Consider the following 25,493-nt stretch of genomic DNA (forward strand, 5'->3'; position numbering starts at 1 on the left):
TAAAGATAAAGAGAGAATCTTAAAAGCAGCAAGACAAAAGGAGTTACCTACAAAGGAGTTACCATAAGACTATCTACCAGCTGATTTCTCAAAAGAAACCTTACAGGCAAGAAGGTGCTGGAAAGAAGTATTTGAAGTCATGAGAGGCAAGGACCTACATCCAAGATAACTCTATCCAGCAAAGCTATCATTTAGAATGGAAGGGCAGATAAAGTGCTTCCCAGATAAGGTCAAGTTAAAGGAGTTCATCATCACTAAGCCCTTATTATATGAAATGTTAAAGGGACTAAATGTAAGAAATAGAAGAAGATTAAAAACTATGAACAGTAAAATGACAACAACTCCTAGCTATTAACAACTGCACCTAAAAAAAAAACAAAAACAAAAACTAAGCAAACAACTAAAACTGGAACAGAATCAGAGAAATAGAGGTTACATGGAGGCTTATCAGTTGGAAGAGGGAGGAGGAGAATGGGGGAATAAGAAGCATAGTTGGTAGGCATAAAATAGATGGGGGGAGGTTAACAATAGTATAGGAAACAGAGAAGCCAAAGAACTTATATGGATGAACTACCCATGTACATGAACTAAGGGTGGTTAATGCTGGAGGGTGGGGGGTTTCAGGATGGAGAAGGAATAAAGAGGAGAAAAAATTGGGATAACTGTAATAGCATAATCAATAAAATATATGTAAAAAATTAAAAAATGCCATACACTAATAGTATAAATTTTTAACTTTAAAGTCAGTATGCTGTTTATGGCTTTAATATTTGCATCAATGATTTGTTTTGTTTTTGTTGTATGAGTTTTTACAATAAAATATATGTCTTTTAAAAAAGACTTTATTTATTTTTAGAGAGGGGAAGGGAGGGAGAAAGAGAGAGAGACAAATATCAATATGTGGTTGCTTATTACACACCCCCTACCAGGGACCTGGCCTACAACCCAAGCATGTGCCTTGTCTGGGAATCGAACTGGAGACCCTTTGATTCACAGACCAGAACTCAACCACTGAGCTACACCAGCCAGTGCAAAAAAAATATGTCTTAAGTTAAATTAGTATTATTTTTCTGAAATCTCAAAAATACTTTAGAAAACATTGCATGGTGAGGTGAGTGAGGGAGTGGTGAGGGCTTTGTGGAGGGTTAGAGAGATCAGGAAGCTGTGAACTGGACTCTCCTGGTCCTACTGCTAGCTGAAAGTTTTGGCAGGATGAAAATTATTTATGTCAGCAATCTCAGAGCAACTAACTTCAGTCTCCAGGGACAGAAACATTTTCCTCCCAAACATGTGAAGTTTGGAATCTTGTGCTTACTGAGTGTGACAGTTGATAAAGAATCTTTTCCCCAAGGAACTTGTCTTAAGTTCAACCCTGAAAACTTCCAGGGAGAATGGCATTTGTTCCTTTGGTTTATGCATCTCTTTCTAATTATGTTGCTTACCTGCTGTTTCCTGTGAGTATTAAATGTGCTCATGCTGAGCAGGAATTTTCCATGTCAGGCCTATTATTCTATGAGACTGAGCTTTAATCATTAACTCCCACCTATTCATAGAAAGTTTAGCTTTCATCTCTGATTTAATAAATTGATTTCTCACAAGGAGCACTTGATACAGGCCCAAAAGTGTGAAAGGAAATTTCTGATTGGGATAACTTCAGTGAACCATACTTCCAACCATCCATTTACCATCCACCCATCTGTCATCCATCCATCCTATAACCATCTCCTGCAATCCTATGCTGTTCCATATACTTCTGTAGAAGCAGTAGATGTCATACTGAAACCAGAGTGGGTGAAGAGATGGGGTAGGGAAGTGTTCCTGGAGAAGTAAATGCTTAAGATGAGTGGGGAATTAGCTAGTTAGCTGTGTTGGTGGATAGGGGTTAGGGGATGGTTATTTTGGGTTGATGGAGCAAAATGGGCAAATTGCACAGAGATATGAAAGAGCATGATAAGTTTCAGGCACTACAAGCTAGAAGTACACGTATTTATTGAACATCTTTCTTATGCCAGGTGCTGTAGTGGGATCTTCTAGGATGGGCTTTGCTGCATAATTACTACAGTGAAGGCCTAGTGATATTTACTAAGTATTAATATTGCTCTTAATGGAATGTTTAATGAATAAGTTAGATGTGGATGGCAGAGGCAATGGAGAGGCATGAGAGAGGGGAAGTAAATTTTATTTACTGACTACATATGCCAGAGGCATTATGTTAAAATCCTTTGTGATGTTTTACGTGCCACTATAGGAACAATCCTCATTAGAGATTAAAAACATTTTTTAAATGGAGTCTCTGAGAAGAAAAACAAATATACACTGCCAGCTTTGGGGACTAAAAAACATTGATAATCATTTCACAATAACATTCTATCTATCACCAAGAAAAATCTCTTTGTGTAATGGCTCTGAGGATTAGGATCTATCTTCTTTCCCATACAGCACTGGAGACAGAGCTTAATCATGCAAACTATGGAGAGAGGGAATCCTTTCTGAAGTCCCCTAGAAGAAGAGAATAGATGGAAAGTGGATATCAAGGAGTCATGTCAGTTCGGTGCTTTGGGCCAAATTTAACCATCATCCAAGATCCATTTTAAGCCCTCCCTCCTTTGATAAGCCTTCCCTGAAGACTCCAGACCTCTCTCCCTTGCTCTCAGGAGTTATTGTCTGTATAATGTATTTAGCAACTGATTGAGTCTGGCCTTGTGACAACTCTTCTACTATTACCTTAGACTGATATTTCTCTCTAGCTTTGTAATTCATCTTATGAGTATATATTTTTTCCTCCAATTAGATTATAAACATCTTGAGGGCAGAGACTTTGTCATAAACATACTTTAAATCTTTCCTTTTTCTCCCAATATCTAACACAGTACTGTATAGTAAAAGCTCAACAAATATATATAGTTTCATACAAAAGGCCACTGCAAGAATTTTGGAACCAGAAATATGATAGAAATCCATTAACTTAGTTTGAGGACCAGGTATTTGATATTTATTATCTATCGTAGAATTTAAAAAATGCCACAATAATTTAAAGTGATGCTCATCAAGAGGCAGAGTCTACTTCCCCTCCCCTTGAGTTTGGGCTGGTATTGTGATTTGCTTTGATCAGTAGAGTGTGGTGTGGATGATGTGTGTGGGTTCTGAGCTTGGGCCTCAAGAGCCCAGAGGAGCCCAGTAGAACTGCCCAGCTGAGACCAGCCCAGATCTCAATCCCACAGACTTGTGAGTTAAATAAGTGCTTGTTATTATAAATCACTAAGTTTGGGGATGATTCGTTAGGCAGCAGAAGCTAACTGATATATAATCTCCTTTAGTTATCATGATAAACCCATGAGGTACATGTTATGATCTCTATTGTATGCATTAGGAAGCATGGGTTCAGGTCACATAGCTGCCCAAGGGACACAGATCTCTCTGATTGGAAAGCCAGAGATAATTTTTTTTCTTTTACCTTATGCATTTCTCTTTCTCTAATCTGTGAGGATTTGACTCTGGCTGTGATTCTTACTGGCTGAGTGTGCCTAAGTAGACTGCTGGGACTTTAGTAGTAACCAGGAAATGCTCTCTATCAAAGAGGAGTTGGAGTGGTGTGATTGAAAATTATCATTATTAAAGTTTTTAAGAGCTGCCATGAGTTAGTGTTTTAGCAAATGTGTTACCTGGATGGGGAACGCATTAGGAAGCACATGTCAGCAGGAACAGGCTATCTGATGGGTGGGGGACATAGGAATGTTTGATCGCAGAAGTCAGGAAAGGTTCAGACCATGGAGTATTACCTGCAGTGGGTTGAAGGAACAAGCAAGGATGAACTTGAGGGCTCTTGGGTTCCTACATTTAGGCTGAAACAACTAACATGGGAGTCTCTGAAGAACAGAATGATGCCAAAAATGCCATTAATTCATAGAACATCTCTTATGTGCCAGAGTGTGTGCTGTCTGTAATCCTTGCCGCTGTCCTAGGTGAGGTTGGAGAGATTAAATAAATCACCTAGATTGTAAGAGATTGAACTGGCATTGCAACTTAGATGTATCTAACTTTAAAGGGAAATAACTAAAACAAATTCTCCTTCATAAAAGTGTCTGGTCTGTAACATTATGTTCTACCTAATGTCCAACAAACTAAATGGGCACCTGTATACCATAGCTGGCATACCACACCCTGGATGCCTTAGAACAGAGCCACATAGAGCAGAAAACTCATGACTCAGAGCAGTGATTTCTTCAATTTGATAAAATCAAGGGCCCCTCTGCAACGTGCTTTTTGACATTATCTGGCTCAGCAAGAGTGGACAAACAGGGCATCTTTGGAGAGAACTGTCTCTTCTGTGTTTGCAGTCAAGTTAGGTGAGAGTGATCCTCAAGAGAGGCCTTCAGGGGCCCTCAGGAGGTGGTTCCATTAAGGCTAAACTAATTACATCCCTTTCATTTATGTAATACTTTATGTACTATCTACATATATAGTTTGTTGAATTGAGTAGTGCAACCATTCCGTGGGATTCACAGGACAGCATGCAATGATTTCCATTTTATAAACTGGGAAAACAGACTCAGATGTAGTTACTTGACGTGCCCAAGGTCACAGAGCTAATCTGTGGCTAAGCTGGGATTGGACCTGGTCTGTCTGACTCCTAGTTTCATGTTCTTGAGATAGGGAGTTAAATCCGCCAAGTCAACAATCAGGCACTTACTGTGTGTGAGGCACATGGAATATGGAAGTGCCCTGGACTGGGTTCCCATACACAGTAACAGCAAATAGCACTTGAAACAGCCTGAATAGCACTCACTGTGTGCCAGCCCCTGCTCTAAATGCTTTACTTAGGGTAACTCATTGAATTCTCATAACAACTCTAGGAGGGACTGTACTTAAGTTCTTCATTTTATGCATGGGAAATGAAGGCACAAAGCAGTTAAATAGAGCTAGGGTTCAAATGTAGGCAAGCTAGGTCGGAGACCTTTTATGTGTCTATAACACCACACTGCCTCAATTCTCAGCGAGCCTTCTGAGGAGAGAAAGGAGATGCTAAATGATAACACATCAACACTGTTTGGGTTCATATACTTGCCCTAGCACTTCAAGGTATTTGACCTTGGGCAAAAAACTTTAATTTTTCGTGCTTCACTATTTTACAGGGAAAATGGGATTTTGTTACTACCTACCTAACAGAGAGTTGTAGAAGTTAAGTAGGGGTGTGTGTGTATGTAGAACTTAGAACAATGTCAGGTCCTGCAGTTGGTATGACGTGAGTGTATGTTACCATCATTCCAATGGTGCCTTGACATGGACTAATTTCAGGCTCATGGCATAGAATATGGTATAAATTTTCAGAAGGAGGAGAGTTTATTTTCATGCCCATGAAACCTCCATGTTCATCCTGCCAGTTGGAGGCAGGGTTTTGACTAGACCCAGGTCTCCTTACTTCTAGATCCATTCATTTTATGGTTCTGCCTCCAAGCCATGCCTGTCTGAATCATTTCAGGCTAGTTAAATTAGAGACTTTGCTTCCTCGGTCCAGACTAGTGCTGCCTCTTGTGGTACCAAGTCTAGTCTGAGTTCATATACTGCTTTTTCTCTATCATCTTTTTGGGAGAGATGCGATTGAGCAATAAACCTGGCCGTGATTGGAAAGAACTTTCACAGAGACAAGGGACTGGACAATCCATAAATGGTCTCTGGATAAAAACAACTAATGCTTATCAAGCTCCTACAATGTCAGGTGCTTACTTACTTTTTTCATTAATCTCCATAGTAACACTATATATTATTTTTTTAAATCTTCTTTCATACAAATAGAAAACTAAAGGCTGAGTTTTGTGGTGTCTTAGCTTCAGTAACTTTCTCCCAGTCTCACAGTAAGAAAATGATTTAATCAAGATGTTAACAATGGTCCATATTTTAACCCTGGGGCGGACAGTCCGTTGCATCCTGTTTGATGATTAGTGGTACCTGCCTGGAGCACAACTGAGGAAATTGAGAGGAAAGGTCTTGAATCTGTTGGCAAGAACACCATGGCCTGTTAGCGATGTCTGCCATGGTGGGAGAATGGGGATTGGCAGCACTACAAGTTCATTGCTGGCTCTGCTAACACCAGCCTGTACTACCTCTCTAGAGATCTGGAGCCCAGATTGAGGCTGTCAGTGTGAGGACGAAGTTCTTTTAGAGAAGGGTAATAACATCTTGGCTTGCTTTATTTTCCGTCCATCCATCTATCCAGCCATCCACCCATACATTCATTGATCCAGCCACCCACTAATCCATCTGTCTGTCGATTCCTCCATCCCTCCATTCCTCCTTGTAACAAACCTTTATTGAGAGTGTGCTCTGTGTAAGGCACTGTGCTTGTTGATAATGGAGCTAAGGTGATACATGTCTCCTGGCCAACAGTGTTGAAAGAGGCCTCCTAGAAGGGTATTGTTGGCAATGTGTTAGTGAGGAGAGTAATGAGGAAATTGTTTATGCAGTGACTGAGCATTTGGGGAGACCATGCAAAAAGAAGCAGGCAGGTTGCTCCCCCATCTCTGCTTCTATGGATGCAGATGAGTGCCCAGCTGGCCAGCTGGTCACTGGCACAATCTGCCTCTTTGTGTGAAAACCAGTGGAATCACATATGTGCTGCTCCCAGATGCGGTCTCGGCACCACACTTTCCAAGCGGGAGGTTCTGTCATGGTGTTGCCTGCCAAATCTCTCCAGAGGACTGAGGCCACTTGGCCAGCTGAACCAGGCTGTGCGCCTGTACAGAGTACTGCCTCGCTACCAAGATCAGGCTGCGGGAGGCAGGGAAGGGCAAGATCTTAGGGGTGTGTGTGTGTGTGTGTGTGTGTGTGTTTAAGCTGGATCAAAGCCCTTTCTTGCTGTGCTCTGTACTTGAGATATTTTACTGGGTGGGAGACAAAGAGGCTTTGTGTGCTGTTCAAAGTGCTCTGTGCCGACTGTGATATACATCCCGGATAAACTCAGCCCAAAGCTACAACATTGCCTCAGGTTCAAATCCCAAATGTGATTTTCAGTGGTTAGAAATGATGAAGGATGGGTGGCAGGGCCCAGAGGGAAAACAGTGAAACCCAATGGACCTTAAATAGATCTGAGGGCACTGATTTGATGTTTTAGGTGAGATCTTTAAAAAATCTTATCAGATTCTTCTTATCTGCATATAGAGAAAAGTGGGTAGAGTCTATATTTCATTGCCTGTCTGGCAAAAGTAAAGTCCCCGTTAAATTTTCTTTGAAGAATATTTTGTTTTTATATTTAGAGTGTGTGTCATGGAGCGGGCAGGGAGATAGCTTTTTCAGATGTTTTTCTTTCCTTTTTAAGCCTCACCTGCTTTTAAGAGCAACTTGCCCTTTGTCAGCTGCAGAGAAATGCCTGGCGTTCAGGCCAGTGTTTTAGATATAATTGAATTGCTGGGGTGCGTTAAGCAATGCAGAGTTTTAAGCAGAGAAATAATTTAATGATGTGGCCTTTAGGATTGGTAATTAGCACTGTCTGTATGAACATGTAACAATAACACCACCTACCGTAAAAGCGAATGTTCTACACTTCCCTATGCTCATTTCTTTAGGGCTTCCTGCAGAGAAGCTGTCATTAACTCTTTTTTTGACAAACGCTTTTCTTGGAAACCTCAAATTTCAACATCTTTCTTTCTGACCACAACCTTCTGTCCTTCCAGCTGTCTGACTGTGTTACTCTCACAACCTCATCTGGCCTCTGCTCCAGAGATGGCACGCACCTGGTGTTGACGTCACTGCTCCCTCTGTGCTCATAGAGGACATCCCAGCTCAATCTTGCTATTCTTTCCTATTGAGCACAGAGGTAACTTTGGGATCCTTCTCCTCACAGGATTTTATCAAATGAAGTTGCCACCTGAGATGGACACTATCTCCCCTTCCAGCTCCAACGACTTGACCCATTTATTTTTCAACCCGCCAGGCTAGACCCTGTGGTTGAACACCTGAATTCTTCATAGCACCTCCAGTGCACATGCCTGTGTCTGTCCAGGGGCCTGTCCCCTCCACTCTCAGGCCCAGGCTCCTCAGTGCTGTTTGAGTATTTGGTATGACTGTGTGGAACGTATGCCACAGCACATTTGTGGTTTCTAGTTCAGAGGTGCCTTTTGCTTATTCTTTCTGGGCATCTTCTTACCTTCTTAACTCAGCTTCTCAAAGCATAACATGCTATTTCAGTTCCCCTTGACCATGCTACCTTCAGTCCTGCACTGTTAACCTCCCCTCCTATTTCACTGGGAAATCTGGTAGAGGCACTGTTGACCTCCTCCCTTTGCCTCCTCCCCTGCTTCCACCTTGTACCCTGAGCTCCCTCCACATTTCTCACCTGAGCATCTGTAATCACTGCTGAGAGCACTGTGTCCTCCCTCTTCTGAGATGTGAGCTTTTCTCTCACACCTAGAGAAAGCTTATCTATGAGATAAAGCCTTCCCTTGCTGTCTCTCACCACAAGCTGACCTGAAAGTTTCCTCCCATGTTTTCCCACTACATCTTCTCCCTACCTGGATTAAGGTATGTGTGCCAGTGAATTGGCATTTCTCTCCTTTCTACTCTGATGTTAACTTCAAACTCTAACAATATCTGGAATGTGGCAAGAATTCACACTGTATTTGTCAAGTGAATAAATGAATTGGGAAATTGAGGCAAAGAAGATTTCGCCTATCTTCCAGAGTTGCTCATCCCTTCATCCTTGCTGTTAAAATTCTTTACCTTCGCTTCTCTTTTTCAATGATATTTATCATTTTCTATCATTGATTTTGGTCATCTATATATAAGTTGTATCATGCCTCCCACACTGCAGGTTCCTTGAAGCAGTTATCTAGATCTCAATCAACTCTGTCCCCAAAATATACATATATAGTATGTCATCCATATTGTTTTATTAATATTTGTTGAATGCATAATTCTTGTTATCCTTATATTACTTTGCTCAGAGTATGAGCTCAATGCAGATTTGTTGAATTAAACTGAATTCAACCCTTTGACATAGAAATGCCTAAATATCTAAAAAGGTCTAAAATTGAACTGGATTATAAAGTCCATGAGGTCAGGGATTGTGAGTCTGTCCTGTTTTATATTGTTTCTAGTACCATGATGGATGAATGATAGGTGCTAAACAAATATTTGCTGATGAAATGATGAACATCCTTCTTCCTACCCTTAGAAAGAAAGCAAACCCAAGCAGCTGAGAGTACTTCTAGTGCCATTTTTTATGAAGTTCCCCAGAACACATGACATGTTTTTCTCCTAATACAATGAACCAACCCAAAGTCAGGAGGAGCAGTTGTCATAAGCCCCTTACTCCCTTCCCTTGTTTGACAAAGTTCCTTCTGACCTAGGTCACAGTTACATGCGTGTGTTTTTTAACCCTAAGGCTCTGACATGGTGTTTGGGTTTCCAGAGCCACTGGCTCAGACTGACAGATACGTTATCTTCCTGCTTAAACACTTCCTTAATAGATCGGGTCTGGCGCCCTTAAACACAAATGAGTTCCCACAGGGGAGAATGGCCGTATTTCAGCTGCGATGATGAAGTGGGCAGTGACCTGTCAGGTCAATTATGTACAAGGCCCATCTTCTCTGGGGTTCCCTTGATTCTTTTTCCTTCTTTTGACAACTCACCTTGTGCCCAACCTTCTGTCTGCCAGAGTTAGACCTGCAGACAACTGCATGCCACCAACTGTCTTTCCTCTGAGAACATGACACAAAGGAACACTTCCCTGTCAAATTCTTCATTATCCTTCAGATGGATTTTCGCTGATTTCTACAATGGGAACTTAAACCTATTGGGGGTAGATAGACCTTCCTCCCATTTTCACTGACAAAAAACCAGCACTTCTAAGTTGCTTTTAAATATATGAGGTGGTACCCCATGGTGGCCTCAAGTTTCTTCTAGTTCTTCTCCTTTTCTACTTCTTCTGAAGTACCTGTCCCTTGGACCACAGTGAATAGGATATACTGTCAAAGGGGTTGCTTTAGTAAAGCAGGGGATTCTCCGCCACAGGTTTTCTCCTCTGTTTGGGGCCTTGTGAAGAGTGGGCGGGGGAGTGGTTCAGCTACCTGGCAGGCATTGTTTCTTGTGAAACTTCATAAAACTATTTCTCAGGGTGAGCAGAGGAGATGATGGCGTCACATTCTGTTATTTCAGTTGAGTTTCCACAGTCTAATGTGGCAGAAACCAGTCCAAACATAATGAGAGTGGTTGGCAAGGTGCACTGTCCAGGGTGTCAGAAAAGTGGGTGCTCTTGTCTATTTAGAAAAGTGCTAGGTGAGTCTCCCCTCAAAACCTACTCAGGATGTGTCCACTGCTTTACATCTCCTCCTTATGCCGAATCTGAGCCGACATCGTGGAGCTGGACTCCCACAATGGCCTCTCTGCTCTTCTCCCTGCATCCTATTGTGCCCCCTCCAAACAGCAGCCAACATTATGTTTTTATAATGCAAATCTTTTAAAAGGCTTTAAACCCTTCCATGTCTTCCTCTTTCACATAGAATAAAATCTAATTCCTTACGATGGCCTGGCTGGCCCAGGAGACTGGCTGCTCCTCCTTTCAGGCTGCGCCTCGGCACACGCCCCCTCCCTCAGTACATTCTGACCCCAGGGGCCTTCGTCTCTTCTGTGGACGCACTGAGTCTCTTTCTGCCTCATGGCCTCTGCATGTCGTGTTTCACCGGCCTAGGATGCTTTCCAGGTAGGTGTTGGCATGCTTAGAACCTCCTTGTCATTGAAGCCTTCGCTTACAAACAACTTCCACAGGTGATACCCATTATAAAGTAGACCCATCTACCAGGCCTGTTGTGTTTTCTTTACTGTACTCATCTCTATCAGAGCTTTTCTAATTTGTCTTATTTGTTTCTCATGTGTAGTAAGCTACCCCCGAAAAAATGTTATTCCCTTGACCATTACTGTGTCACATGGGCTTAGGAAAGGGCTTAGGATGAAGCAGGAGCTCAGTAAATGTTCGTGGAATATTTGAATAAATGATGGCATTCCCTGAGTTCTGTCTACTTAGATTCCTCAGCTATATGTTTCATGTATCCTTTCTTCGAGAGACATCTAGTAGGTAGTTGATTAGAGCTCAGGATCTCAACTCTGACTATGTTGTGTTCAAGGCCTCACTTTGCCACATGCTCACTGAGTGACTTTTCAAGCCTTGTTAATTTGTCTTTATAATGGGGATAATAATAGTAGGGCAGCATCTTAAGCTGGTAGTGAAGACAAAGTACCATAATATTTTATTGGTATCTGATATATAGTAACTGCTCAGTAAAAATAATAATTTGGTCAGTTTATGTAGGGTAGAGTGGATTTAACTCAAAGCTTGGGAGGAAAACTGGATGCCTACTCAGTCTTATTTCCAAGAGAAAAATTTCCAGTACAGGCTTTGATGCTAGAGACATTTGGGTTCCAATCCTAGATCCACCATTTAAGAGTCGTTTCATCAGGTTTAGTCTTCTCCCTTGTAATGTGGAAAAGTTATACATCCCTTGTAGGCCTGGAGTAACAGTTAGAAATAATGCCTTAAAAAATGCCAAGCTGGTGCCTGGTTTTGTACTCAGTAAGTGGTAGTCACATTGCCTGTGTCCCAGCTTCCTGGGTGGTACAGTTTGCTGGGTAGAGAGGTGGAAGGGAAGGGAAGCAGACAATCTGGCAATCTGTGGACATTCTTTTCTAACACTTCTGATAGGCATGAGCCGACGCGCTCTCATTTGACTTTCTCTTACCTTCCTGTCTTGCTGGCAGTCACCAGGCTGGAAGCCACACCATGGCCCCTCACTGGTGGGTCAGCAGGATTTATTTCCTCTCAGTCCTCTCTAATGAAAAGCACTTGCATCCAGTAAATCTTTCCTTTGCTCTTATTAAAGCACTTGAGGTTGGTTATTGAGGTCTATTCCAAGCTAGGTGAGAATCAATAAGGTGTTCCACTTAACCACTTCAGCAATCAACAAGCTATTTTCTGAGTTTTCACTCTGGCCCATGCCCATAGAAATCCAAAGGTTTATCCAGCCCTGGTCACCTGTGGAGCAGCACAGAGAAATCCCCCTTCATTTCCTTTCTCTCAGAGGACGTCAGGAAATCCCAAGTCCTCTGAGCCAGCTCTGCTGTCTGCTTCGCTGTGTCTGGCAGGATAATTACCTATGCTTCTGGAAAGTACTCTTGACATTAAGGGCTGTGGACAACCAACACCTGATTACAAATGGTCTTGTTTTGGCCATCGTGTCTTTGCCCACACTGTGAAACTGCTTAGAATGACAGCTACCTTGTCCCTAAAGAGCAAATCCTTTCTCCCACCTCAAGATTCAAATTCCACCTTTGCATTCAACTCCCTGAGGAAGACACAATCATTTGCTCCTCGTAATGTTTTGAGCGTAGGTCTACTCTAGAGCATGTTGCACCTTATCTGGGTTTTGCCTTGTGCTCTGGTTAGTCTGTGATCTCATTAAGGGCAGAACCTGGGTCTTAGTCATCTGTGCATCATCAGAACCCACCCTGGGGCCTGGCACAAAGTAACAGCTCAGTCGTGTTTGTTGGAGGGAAGGAAGGAGGGAAGGAAGGTAGGAGGGAAGGAAGGCAGAGGGAAAGAAAGAAGAAAATAATTATATGGTTTTGGAAATTAGCATAGGTTCAAGTCCTGGCCTTGCCAATAATTGCTGAGTGACCTTAGGCAAGATATGTAATCTATTTCAGCCTCAATTTCCTTATCTGTCAATGAAGTAGATAATCTCTTAAATTCCTTCCAGCTGAAACATTTTGTAATCTTATGCCTCTAAGCCTGTGGTTCTCAACTCTTTCATACCCAAAGCCACTTTATGTAATAAATATTTTGAAATCTCCTGCTGCTTACATGGAATACAATGCTTCCACAAGTACAACCTACCTCCATCCAATTAAAAAGAAATGTTCTAACTGTAATATAAAAGGAAAGTAACATGATAAAAATAATGTGTTCCCTTACATAAAAGGACCCTACGAGAAGGCATAACAAAGGAGTCAGAGGCTTGTCCTCCCATGAGAATCGCTTTCAATGACATGCTGCTGCCATTAATGTAACTGTTTGTAATGATAAAGTTCTAAATGAGCAGCAGGCAGTCTTTCCAGAATTGACAAAGTAGTCACATTCTGGAAAATTCAGGATGTGCAAAAACAAAGGTGGGTTTTAAGCTCAGATAATTATAAACTGGCTTTTCACCAAGGTGAACATCCTGTGAGACATTCAAAATTTCCCCGGGAAGCAAGAAGATTCTTTATCGTGCCGGGCTGTCTCTACATATCAGCAGGACCTCCAATCACTGTACCAAGGAGTTTCCGCCCACCGATGCCTAAAATGCTGCCTACAGGATGGTACCATTCCCATGAAGAAGCCAACTCTAAGATTTACAAGGTCATGTGCAGGGCCAGTTTCACAGGCCTGTGATCTGTGGAGATGTCCAGGTCCCCCATGTTCTCAGAAAGGCTCTGTGCTTGGTTTAATGCTCTGTGGTTTTTTGAAACTCTTAATGATTTTTGAACAAGGGGACTTGCGTTTTTATTTTTCAACCGGCACTGAAAGTTATATAGCCAGTCTGGCTTCTGTATCCTGATAGGATTCTGCTTTCCTGACTATCTAAAAAATGTTTGGTGTTGGAATGTTGTCTACCTTTGCCTACCAGTGCTTTCTTTTAATTAGATTATCCATAATTATTGATGAATTGATAATCAATTTGTTCATTCATTAAGTCAGTATATGTTGAACTTCTTGTATTCCATACCAGGTAGACTCTAGTCAGAAGACCTGAATTCTAATCGTGAAAGAGTTCATAGAATTTTGGGTTCTCTTTTGTTGACATGGAATTATTAGTAATAACTACCCTTGCTTATTATACAGAAAACTGTGACTGTAAAAAGATACAGCACATTTGGAACCAAACAGCACACTCTAAGTCCTGTGTCAATTGCTACTCTCCACCCCTGGAGTGACGTTTTCTCTGTTTCTTCTTCCGTCAGAGGGCATGGAACAGGATACTCTGGGCAGGGCATCAAATATTAACTTTTGTATGAGAATCATGAAAGGAATAGTTGGATTCAGCTAACTCTATCAATTTGGGTTTTATTAGTTTGGAATTTATGATAATTCATAGAACAATTTTACCAAATTAAATAAAATATGTTTAAGTTCAGTTAATCACAGAAGTATGTAAGGTTTGAGCTGAAATGGACTTCAAAAAATGATCTGGTGTTTAAATCTGCTATACTCCCTATTGACTATTCATAGAATCAGCTCTGAGTAACTCTTAGTGATGTGTGCTGCAGAAGCATGTACTTTCTACACTAAGAGCATTTACAAAAGCAATTTAGCAGCCTTCGTATGCTAATTACAAATTATTCTTATCTACTCATTAAAGCAGGGCAGGGCAGCATGCCTTCTACTTGGCAACACTTATTTAATCTTGTTGTATTTTATAGTAACAAAACTGCTCTGAAAGATGTAATTTATAATTCACACTTTTCACTAATTCAACTTAGCTCTAAGCAATTAATTTTTTATTAGTAAGGTATTACCATATTGAGAAGGAATAAAAAATATAAGGACTAACTTTAAAAAGTAGTATGCTTAGAATCCACTGGGGTATAGTTAATTGGTCCAAAGATTATTATGCAGGAAGAGTTTGTGCTTCAGAGGAAGATAAAAGCTGGTTTTGCTTTACTTGGTTGGAACTAGGGGCTGAGTCACAGTACTGTCCAGGCATGGTGTCATGTCAAGAATGACCTCATCACTGTCATTTAAAAAAATTCTTCTTTAAGATTTTATTTATTTAGACAGAAGGGAAGGGAGGGAGAAAGAGAGGGAGATAGACATCAATGTGTGGTTGCCTCTCACATACCCCCTACTGGGGACCTGGCCTGCAACCCAGGCATATGCCCTAGACTGGGAATCGAACCAGCTACCCTTGATTTGCAGGCCAGTGCTCAATCCACTGAGCAACACCAGCCAGGGCCACCACTGTCATTTATGGGAAAAGAAATGGCCATTGCATTTGGAGGCTTGAATGCTTTACTTTATGGTGCCTTTATGAAAATAGAATTGATAGGAGCCAAATTCTTTTTTCTTAAACGTTTACCTGAGGACATGTTCACTGATTACTTTAGAGAAATAGGAAGGGGTTGGGGGTGGACAGAGAGAGACGAGGGATCAAACCCCTATCCTAGGTATGTGGCCTGACTAGGACTGAACCCACAACTTTTTGGTACACTGGATGATGCTTCAACCAACTGAGCCACCCAGGCAGGGCAGGAGCCAAATTCTTGTATGGATTACTAGGTGTTTATGGTTTATAGCTGAGAGTGGTAATACTTGGAAATTAATACTTTTTGATAACATTAAGGAAATAACAGGGTTTACTTAGGTAGATTTTATATGTAAGCCTATTTATATGCACGAGGATACGTGTGTGTGAGTTTGTGAGAAGATGTACGGAGAGGTCAAACAGTCATGATCTCTGATGATATTAGGTGGGATGGGAGATTTTATAGTGTTGGAAGGACTCAAGCACCTTGCAAGCAGAACATCACTCTTAGTGCCCAAAGGGGTGGAAAACCCTCCTCCTGCTGCTGAAGCTCACAGCATGTCAAAATAATACAGCTGCCTAAAAAACGGGGGGGCAGATGGTTCAGGTTAGAGAGATAGGGAGCTGCAGCAAAATACTGAAGGCATTTTCCAAGTGTGTTGGAGGGAATCATTTTCCCTAGAAATAAATTATTTAACACTTAGGGCCTAGTATTTAGAGGCTGAGCTCTAAGCAAGTGTGTAGGCAAAGAAGAAGGCTTTTTAGTGGGGGCCCCAGGAAGACAGACTGTTCTGCAGTCTCATTAGTTGTAGTGTTCTTCAAAGCCTGGTCTGCCAACCACGTGCATTAGACTCACTATCAAGCTTATTAAAAATGCTAATTCCTCAGCCCCACTTCAGGTTTGTTGAATCAGGAATACGTATCTTTTAACAAGCTTCCTGGGTGAGTTTTAGTCACACTGAAGACTGAGAATCAGATTTTTTTCCTCCCAGGAAAACTGAATAAGTATGAATTTATTGTCTCCTTTCTGGAATATGTGTCCTGTGAGGTCAAAGGACCAGGTGCTATTCCCCAATGTATTTAGGGCACCTCATTTTATCCATGGGCCATAAAAGTCAATATTTTACTTCTTCAATAAATAGTTTTGAACAAATGAGTGAGTGAATGAACAAAAGACATTATAAACTGATATCATAGCCTGTTAAATGTATTTTCCTGTTATTTGTATTTTGGTAGTAGAGCCAACAGATTCTAATTTTATTTCAGAATGGGATTAAACATTCTCAGGAAAATCCATTTAATGTCTTAAAAATTTTTACTGTTAAAAGTTTTAAAGCATTATTGTGTATAGGTATCTCAAGGAGGTGGGATTCACCGTGAGCTACAGTGAAGATTTTGGCACTCAGAGTGGGAAACATCATCAGGTGTGTGTAGTGTCCCACACATAATTCTTAATAGTCTCTGCCTCTGCTCTATATTCACACCCAGTGAGAGAGGCACTGCATGGAAACATGTATGAACTTACAGTTAAAACCCAGAGGAAAGAGTTCAAAGACAGAGCACGTCATATTGTGGTGGTTTGAACATCTTTCAACTCCCTCCTCGTTACGTAACCTAAGGATACAGTGGAGCTGCAACCTTACCCCAGGCCCTTCTTCCCCAGACAGAGGTTGTTTCATAAAATCCACTCAGGCCCTTCTTCTCAAGTTCTTCATACACTTTTCACCAGAAAAAAGAAATCATTCATATCTAACAAAGGGTCTTGGATTCTTTAGATAGTTTCCATTATAAGTTTTTGGCATTGCTGTTACCCTCAGCTCAAGTTACCTTTCTGATCCCCCTTCTTTCATCTGCTGAAAATGGATTATTTCCTTATTAGCTTGAAACCATTACTGTTCACCAGGAACAGCCCATGTATGAACAATGCTACCTCTGGAATATTGCTGAGGACCCATGGTGGCTCAGAAACTTGTCCTTAAAATGAGCTTTCCTGAGAGTGGATGGCAGTGTGCTTCCTGGAAAGGGTTATTATCACCAGAAAACTTTTCAGGCCTCTGTCTTGAGAAAGCTGAGCCCTGCCAGTACCTGTCAGGAAACCACAGCAAGATCTTCCCAGGGAGCCCTGGGGCTCAGAGGTGGTCCCTCGTGGGCCTGCGCCATCATGGGCACCTGGGCTTACGTGGTGTGAAGAGAGGACCCAAGGGATGGGTCCTCAAGTCCTTTACACTTTGCTTCACTCAGACAGTTCATTTGGAAAAATGAAAAAGGATCCTGTTCCTATATACTTTAGAAATCATTCTCACAGATTATCTTAAATTTGAAGCATTTCCTGAAATTCTTCACCAGGGTCTGTGGGTGTGATTCAGGGATCTGTGAATCTGGGTGGGAAAGTTATACCTTTATGTTCACTAATCTGGTGGGGCAAAAGTAGGTTTACAGTTGTGAGTACATGAAATACAGGGTTTATTCTTGTTCTATTATTTATTAATTTTTGTATTCTTTTCTATATGAACAACTATAAACCTACTTTTACCCCACCCTGTATAACTGAAATTTGTCATTTTTATTAGTTATTATTAGAAAAAGTCAGGCCTTAGAAAAAGTCATGACAATGTTACCAGTAGGAATCACAGATATTTTCACATTGCAGTACAGTCACTGAAGGTATGTTAGAAAATGATTTGTATTTGCCACCGCTTTGAAATTCTGGTCGCTGTTAGGCCCTCCAATAGGGCTTGCTTTTTGATGCATTAATAAAGAACACTTATATTACCATAGCACAGTATTAAACTATTTAACATATTTTAATAACCAGATTTCAGTATTATTGGTGTCTGCTAGTTTAATGCACTTTCTTTTATGCATTAAAAATTATTCTGACAACAGGCTTCATCAGACTGTTAAATGGGTCCACAGCACAAAAAAGGTGAAGAACTCCTGAAAGCAACTCAGTGTCTGCATTTCTTGGTTGCGGTAGCTAGTGAGTGATGATGAGATATGGACAGAGCCCTAGACTTGACATCAGAAGGCTTGGTTCTGAGTCCCAGCTTTGCCACTTGCCTGCAAAAGAGCAGGTTGTGTGCTCCTTCTTGTTATTGAGATATAAATAGCTCCTCCATGGGGTTATTGGGAGGGTTAAATAAGTCACATAGGCTCTTCCTGTCTCTGGTCTCCCCATCTCACCTCTTTTTCTTTTTCTTGTCAAGGAAAATTACCTTCATTTAAATATTTGTCTGCCACCTACTACCTATGTGAATTGAGCAGTGACATCACAATTGGATGTTTTCTTCCATTTTCTTAAACAAGAGACAAATCCACTTTTATTTACTTTTTAAAAATTAAAACAATTTTATTATTAAATTTATTGTTTATTTTAAATTACAGTTTTGCATTCAATAGTGTTCTGCATTAGTTTCAGGTGCACAGCATAGCAAATAGAAAATAGTGGACTTTAAAAGTGTTGCCCTTCATATTTCTAGTACTTGCCTGGCACCATATCTAGTGATTACAACACTATTAACTATATTCCCTATGCTATCATTTACTCCCCCGTGACTATTGTGTGACTACCGATTCGTACTTTTTAATCCCTTCACCTTTTTCACCCAGTCTCCCAACCCTCCTCCCCTCTGTCAACCATCAGTCTGTTCTCTGTATCTATGAGTCTGTCACAAACCTGAATATATTTTTCTTTTTTTAAAGATTTTATTTATTTATTTTTAGAGAGAGAAGGGAGTGAGATAGATAGAGAGAGAGAAACATCAATGTGCGGTTGCTGGGGGTTATAGCCTGCAACCCAGGCATGTACCCTGGCTGGGAATCGAACCTGCGACACTATTTTTCCTCTAAAATAAAATTCTGATGCTGCTGCTCCACCCCTGCCTAAATGGTTTCCTCCAACTTCTAAGCATGGCATAAAGAGACTTAACCCACTTCACCCCTGCTACCTGCTCACCCGCTTCAAGCACAAAGGACTTCTGGCCATTTCCTTGCCACATCATCCATTTCCTTCCTTTAGACCTTTGCCCATGCAGTAGCTTGTGCTTGCAATGCCTGACCCATCGTTTTCATCCAGAAAATGCCCACTCAACCTGTGACACCTCTCTGCAGCTTCCCCTGGGTCTTCAGCAGAATGCCCCCTCTCTGTGCTCTCAAGGACTTGCTCTGTTCTCTCATACAACATTTCACATGCAATATGCTAATTTGTGTTTTCCATGCTTGGTTCTCTCACTCTCTATTATATTACATCCTTTTCTAAGCTTGGGATAGAGAGTTGTATTGGGGAGGAAGCTTGTGTAGCTTGAAAAACTACATTGATATTATAATTTTGTTGATCTGACTTTAATCATGTTATTTCTTTTATTTTGAATTCCAGACACCATTACAGGAGACTTGAGATTTTTATGTGAATCCAAAGATGGCATCTACAGGAAGGAATGGATTTGAAAAGTTATCAAGGATGACAATACATGCGGTAAGTTCTGGGGAAGCACAGAGAAGGGGATTTAACCGGGGATGGCCATCTTCCTTAAGAAGCTTCAGTTGATTTTCTCCTCCTGGAATGCACTACAGTAAAGCCTTCACCTCTCTCCTTCCCTTTCAACTCCACAGAGTTTCTGGGAAGAGAATGAGCCCACCAGGCCAATACAACAACAAGGAGGGAACAGAGTTTTCTCTCCTGCCCTGATCTTGTTTTCACATTCTTAGCTTTAGAGGAGGTATTCTGGCTAGAGAAGCCACTGGCTGGTGGTGGTGCTCTTCCATCCATCCACCCAGCCTTGGGTTCTAAAATTTCCACAGTGACTGAGGGCAGAAAGGCCATGGAGTGGACCTGCTAGAGGGGCTTGCAGGCAACACCTGTGGAAAGGTGGGTGGAGGGACCTGCACATGGTGAGCACCTATGCCAGACACTGTGCTGTGTATCTATCTCACAGCACCTCAACCATTGCAGAAGAAGTGGCAGTTAGATATCCTTTACATTTTACAGATGAAAGAACCGAGGCTCAGAAAGCTACATTATTTGCTCAAGTTTCAGGGATAATGCTAGGATTTGAACCCAGGTCAGTATGACTGCACAACCCATGTTCTTTCTGCTCCAACCAACTGTATTACAGCTCATGTTATAGCCCCATATCTTGTTCATCCTATAGTTCTCACTGGTTTAAGTGACATTGGTTTGCCACAAAAGGCAAGAAAAGTATGTTTATTCATCTTTAGCTTTATGCTTTGTGTAAATTACAGACAATAGGAATATATTTATAACACATTAGTATCCTCTTGGTTTATAAAATGCTGTCTCATAATCATTTTCTTTGACACAGAATTTCCCATGACACCCCCAATTTATAAACAAAGAGGTTGAAGCACAAAGTGGTTAAGTGACTCGCCCAAGAGAGGCAGATTCATCCTGTCATAAAGATGGGCCTGAACTTTTTCTACTTTGCATTTTTAGCCTGAAAGGCAGAAAACATGTGCTCAAGGGGGAGATCTCACTAAATTTCATGTCCGATTGTCCTCTTGCTGATTTAATCCTGTCATGCCTTGTTATATCCATTTGGAAAGCCACCAGCAATCCTTTTTCTTTTGATATTTTTATGTTAAGAATATTCCCTGTGTGAACCACCTCACTCTTTCACAAACAACCAACTCAGCAATATCCCCTGAAGTGTATGCTGCATGTCCCAGCTGTGCCCCATCCGGCGGGTTGCTCTAGCTTCCCTTCCAGTTGGATTTCTCTCAGATCCTCCCATTTCAGGAGGGAGAAGGGAGGAAGAAGCCGGTTATCTCTGCGGATGTGGGTGCTCCTGGACTCTTTGTCCTTGCGGTCATGTCCCAGTTAGAATAAAGGGCTCCCCAAAGGGGAATGGTTATTTAAGTTTTGTAAATGCTGCCCTCAGAAAAAAACTCACTCGACATAAATGTTTCATGGCTAACCTCTGTGAGGCCAGCACGGGAATATTCAGCTGTGAGGGTGTTTATATTTGTGGAACTCTCTTGAACATTTGCTGCGGGTTTCAAACAGCTGCTCTGCTGAAGCTCTGGGGATAGGAAGATCATGAATATTCAGGTAAAGCCACCAGAATGAACAGCCGTTAATAGAATAAATGCCTAAACAGTTGTGTAAGGCTTATTAAGACCTATTGGGGCTGAGATAATAAATTCCTGCTCCGACATGTTGCAACTACTGTCGCTTAAACATTTTGGACCACCTTTTCCGAACTGAAGGGAAAAATGATGTTAGTTCTCTGTGAAACACAAAGAAACACCTGGAAGCCTTGGCAAGGGGATGAGATTTGGCAGAGATCTTTCCATGTACCGGCGCATCCTCAGGAAAATGATGTGCTATTCATTGTTCCTGTTGTCAAGGTTATCTCAATCGACTACAGGCTGGATTGGCATTGCTCTCACACTGGAGAAAATCTGCCTGACTCTATCAGGCTGCCTGGACATCAGCTGAGAGCCTAGCCAAAGGTCTGGGGCACTGAGCCTGGCTATCAGCACTAACCCTGAGCCCCTCCATCAGCCTCTTCCAATGTGGTATTAGAGGGACCGATACATACTGATATTCCTCTTTTTCCCCCTCTGCTCCATAAATCCATAGCGGGAATGCAATGCAAAGATTGTAAATGTAGAAGTGACCTTTCCAAGTGACAACACCTGGTGTGTTACGAAGTCCGTTGCAGACTGCGTTGGAAATGTGCGTGCTGTAAATACGGGAAATGTGGGAGACAGGGGAGAGGAGCTGTTCTCTCCTGTGATGGTAGCTGTCACATTGTGTTAGACCGAGTCAAAATGCTCAGTTCTGGCACTGAGTCACAAGGCATTAACCGAGGGGAAGCAGAAGAACTCACTCAGGTTTGCACCTAGAGGCAGACTCAGTAATATTTGATCAGAAACCAGCTGTCAATTCAGATAAAGGGCATTTGACTTCAAATAAAGGCGACTAACTTAATGAAGGAATTGTGTACAAGTAAGGCTGCATGTGCTTCTCCACACCTGTCAGGGCAGCCCCCACACAGTTGTCAGGTTCCCTTATTTTCCCCACCTCTGAAGACACTTTGGGGTCCTGGTAAGACTCTGAGTCATCAGAATTTTGGAAAATACACAGCAAAGAAATGTACATTTTCTAGTGTGGCTACGTAGGTATAGATTTTAAGGTGATGCAGATCTGAGATTGAATCAAGACCTGAGTAACCTGAGGCAAGTTTTATACTTCTCTGAGGTACAGTTGCCTCATCTGGGACACAGGGATTATTCTGTCTACCACAAGCTTATTCTGAGGACTCAATGCATGTAAGCCACCTGGTAAAGGAACTGGCTCTGGTAGTTCCTCAATTAATATCACTCATTCATTCATTTATTCATTCATCATTCAACTATTCATGAGTTCGTTTACTTCACTCCTTCCCCATTCCTTCTATCAATGACTTGAGCAAAGTTACGTTTAAAAACTCCTTTGCAAAGTAGAGATTATCTTCTTTCTTATGCAGCTGCAGATGTCTCCATGCTTTAAAATATGGGATAGATCAGCAATTTATATAAAAACCAGGCAAATGAAAGGGGGGAAATATCTTAATGCTCCTTTAGTTCAGGCTTCCATGTTCTATTCTCCATCACTATGGGTGACCTGGTGATCAATATTAAGAACCAAATCTGTTTTTGGAACTTTTGTGTCATGGTCAAAGTTCTGGAGGAAAAACAGATGGAATAAATTAATTTGTCAAATCATGCTTAACTAAAGGGACATTTCTTTCTAACAGTGGCCATAGGGTAGGGGACACGTGCAAGGGACAGGTGGCAAAAGGGCCTCAGAAAGCTTGAGGGCTAGGACAGGGCATCAATGTCTATTTTAAATAAAAATTCATGGTTTTGTTCTCATAAACAAATAAGTTAGGAGGGATCTGAAAGTCCTTGTTCTTCCAGAGATGGGTCAGAAAGTGACTCTGAAAATATGTCCAAATGGCAAACCTCTTTCAGAAGAGGGAGTAGGAAGCCTTTCCTTTTACATGTCCTTAATGAAGTTGAGGCAGACATTTGTCTATAACAGAGATTTTCAACTGGTGTGCTGTAATAATTTTTAAAACATACAATATCTGACTATTTAGTCAGGGGCACTGTCCTCTTTTCTCTTAGATTGTCAAATTAATAAAAAAGGACAACAGCCAACTCAACAGAATCTGTCTGGTGTGAATGAATCAAAATTATACCTATTGTCAAACTGGCAAAAAGTATATTTTCTCGTGTACCACAGAATATTAGTAATTAGTTTATGTGTGCCATGAGATGAGAAAAGTTGAAAACTGCTGGTCTATATTAAGGCGTCCTGGCAGAGTTTGGGGGCGGTCATTGATACCTTGAGGAAGTTGTCAGCAGAGTCTATTCCCTTGGCCAAGAGCAGGGGCCTGGCTGATCCGAGACCAGATTGTCCAACTATGTCTCTCTTTTCTCCCTTCCCCGACCACAGTCTAGTAGTCATTTCCTCACCTCCCTATAGCTTCTTTTTGGTCCCCTTAGTATTGACTATCACTCCCTGGGTTTCGATTGGAAGAGTTCCACTCCCAGATGCGGATCTTTGGGAATACTGTGTTTTTGTCACACAACAGTGTGTACTTGGAGCGAACCCAGATAGAGCAGAGGGGTGCCCCAGAGCCCCAGACTGTGGATTTGACACATACACTATACCTGCCCTCCTGCCCCAGATCTCTGTGTCACATGAAGCTGCTTTACCATTTCTCTTTCCCTCTGAACCTGAACGAACAGGAAATAACACATGCTTTTTATTCCATTTCTGGGGAAAAAAGCTTTTTCCAATGAAAGCACATGCCAAGTGGATTCCCTCTTTTTCCAAGGGGTTTGGGAATGAGTGACTTTATTTTTATCCAACAGGAAAAAAACAAAAACAAAAACAAAACCAAGGTGGTATTATAGAAAATCAATGCGGGAAGTGACCTGAGAGATGATTGAGCCCGACTTGCCAATGCAGGTGAAGAAACTCGGAGCTCAGAGGTTAAATGACTGCCCCAACATTACGGAGGTTGGGAGACAGCTGAGGCTGCTGTGGGAAGTAATAAGGATAAATTATGTTTGCTGAGAGCTTTGTTTTAGGTGCATGCATTATATCATTACTCCCTAACAGCATGTCTTATTCAGGTGCAGAAACAAAGGCTTGGAGTAGTGGGGTGCCTCACCCAGCATCTCACAGACCTAGGAGGCATACTTGGGTCACTTTGGTTTCAAAGCTGAGTGCATCAATGCTGCATGTATCAGTGCTGCTCAACCTAGACTGCTTCCCGCTGTTCCCCACTTTTAAGTAAAGTCCGTGAGTACAAATGAGAACTGAGAGCTCTGTGCTTGCAAACAGCAACAATTGGATCAGACTTCCTGTGTTAAGTTGCCCAAGCAGAGCCAATGAGAGCAGATCTCCTGAGTTGAACTTTGGCAACTGAGCCTAAGCCACTAGCTTAATCTCTTGCAATCTTTGACTCAAAAAATTTTATTTTGCAGTTGTGGTTAGTGGTAATTTAAAATATGTTCCAGATGTGACTAGAGTCTGGTGAGCAGGTCTCTGGGCATGAGGGAGCTGGGCCATGTGTGCATTAGCACCCAGGGCTGGCTCAGGAAGTAGGTCTATCAGCTGAAAAAGGTAACAAGCTTCCTTTAGCCTCTGGCGAGAGGAAACAGAGTAGAAGGGGGAGGGCTGCAGCTGGCTTGAGCTGGGTGGCTGGGATGGCTAGGTTACTTACAGGGAAGGCAGCCCACTGTTTCTGTTTCTGTGCAGTGTGGCAGGGATGCATGATTTTTGGGATCAGGCAGACTTGAGTCTGCACTTTACAGCTGTAGCTGTTAAGTAGCTTAATTTCTCTAAGCCTCAGTATACTCATCTATAAAATGAGTACTGATACCTGCCTTATAAGGGTTGGAGAATCAGGGAGAAAGTATGCAAAGAAGCTGATTATGTTTTTATTTGAAGGCAGGGACAATACTTCATTCGATTAATTTTTAGATTTTTTTCTCCAAGTGTCTCTTTCTACTCACATGTTCCTGAATTTTTAAAGAGAGTGGATCTCAAGGAGTATTTTTAGGTTTTCTGAGTGGGGTCAGGAGATGGGGATGCCAACTGCTGTACAAGGAGAAGAGACGCAGGGTGTGGTGGCAGTGACTGCAGGAGAGGAAGGAGTGGGGAGAAGGTGCAGGGAGTAAGGGAAAGGTAGCAAGAGCTATAGGGAAAGGAACTTTGGTAGAATCAGCGATATTTCCAAGGTCGAGTTAGAGGAGGTTGTGCTTTGTGAAATGAAATGTAAACCTCCTGTTTCACCTTCAATGAAGAAGCCTTTGGTAAAAACCTATATTACTCTTCATTGCTTTTGGGGTGTGGCTTGTGATATCCATTGAGAACAGGCTCCAGGGTAAAAATGGCTTGGAGCAGCTCATTTATGGTCAGGTTAC

At 41.8% G+C, this 25,493-nt stretch overlaps 1 long non-coding RNA gene across 2 annotated transcripts in view; it reads left to right on the plus strand.

Moving 5' to 3' along the window:
* LOC123816468 overlaps positions 1-25,493 on the plus strand; it is a 106,161-nt gene that overhangs the window by 74,854 nt on the left and 5,814 nt on the right. For both annotated transcript variants that reach the window (XR_006785280.1, XR_006785281.1), the window contains one exon: positions 19,423-19,521. This is a non-coding gene — a long non-coding RNA (uncharacterized LOC123816468). The remainder of the gene's footprint in view (positions 1-19,422; positions 19,522-25,493) is intronic.

The sequence above is a fragment of the Phyllostomus hastatus genome, unplaced genomic scaffold (genome assembly GCF_019186645.2).
Source record: "Phyllostomus hastatus isolate PE091 unplaced genomic scaffold, TTU_PhHast_1.1 phas_contig_209, whole genome shotgun sequence".
NCBI lineage: Eukaryota > Metazoa > Chordata > Mammalia > Chiroptera > Phyllostomidae > Phyllostomus > Phyllostomus hastatus.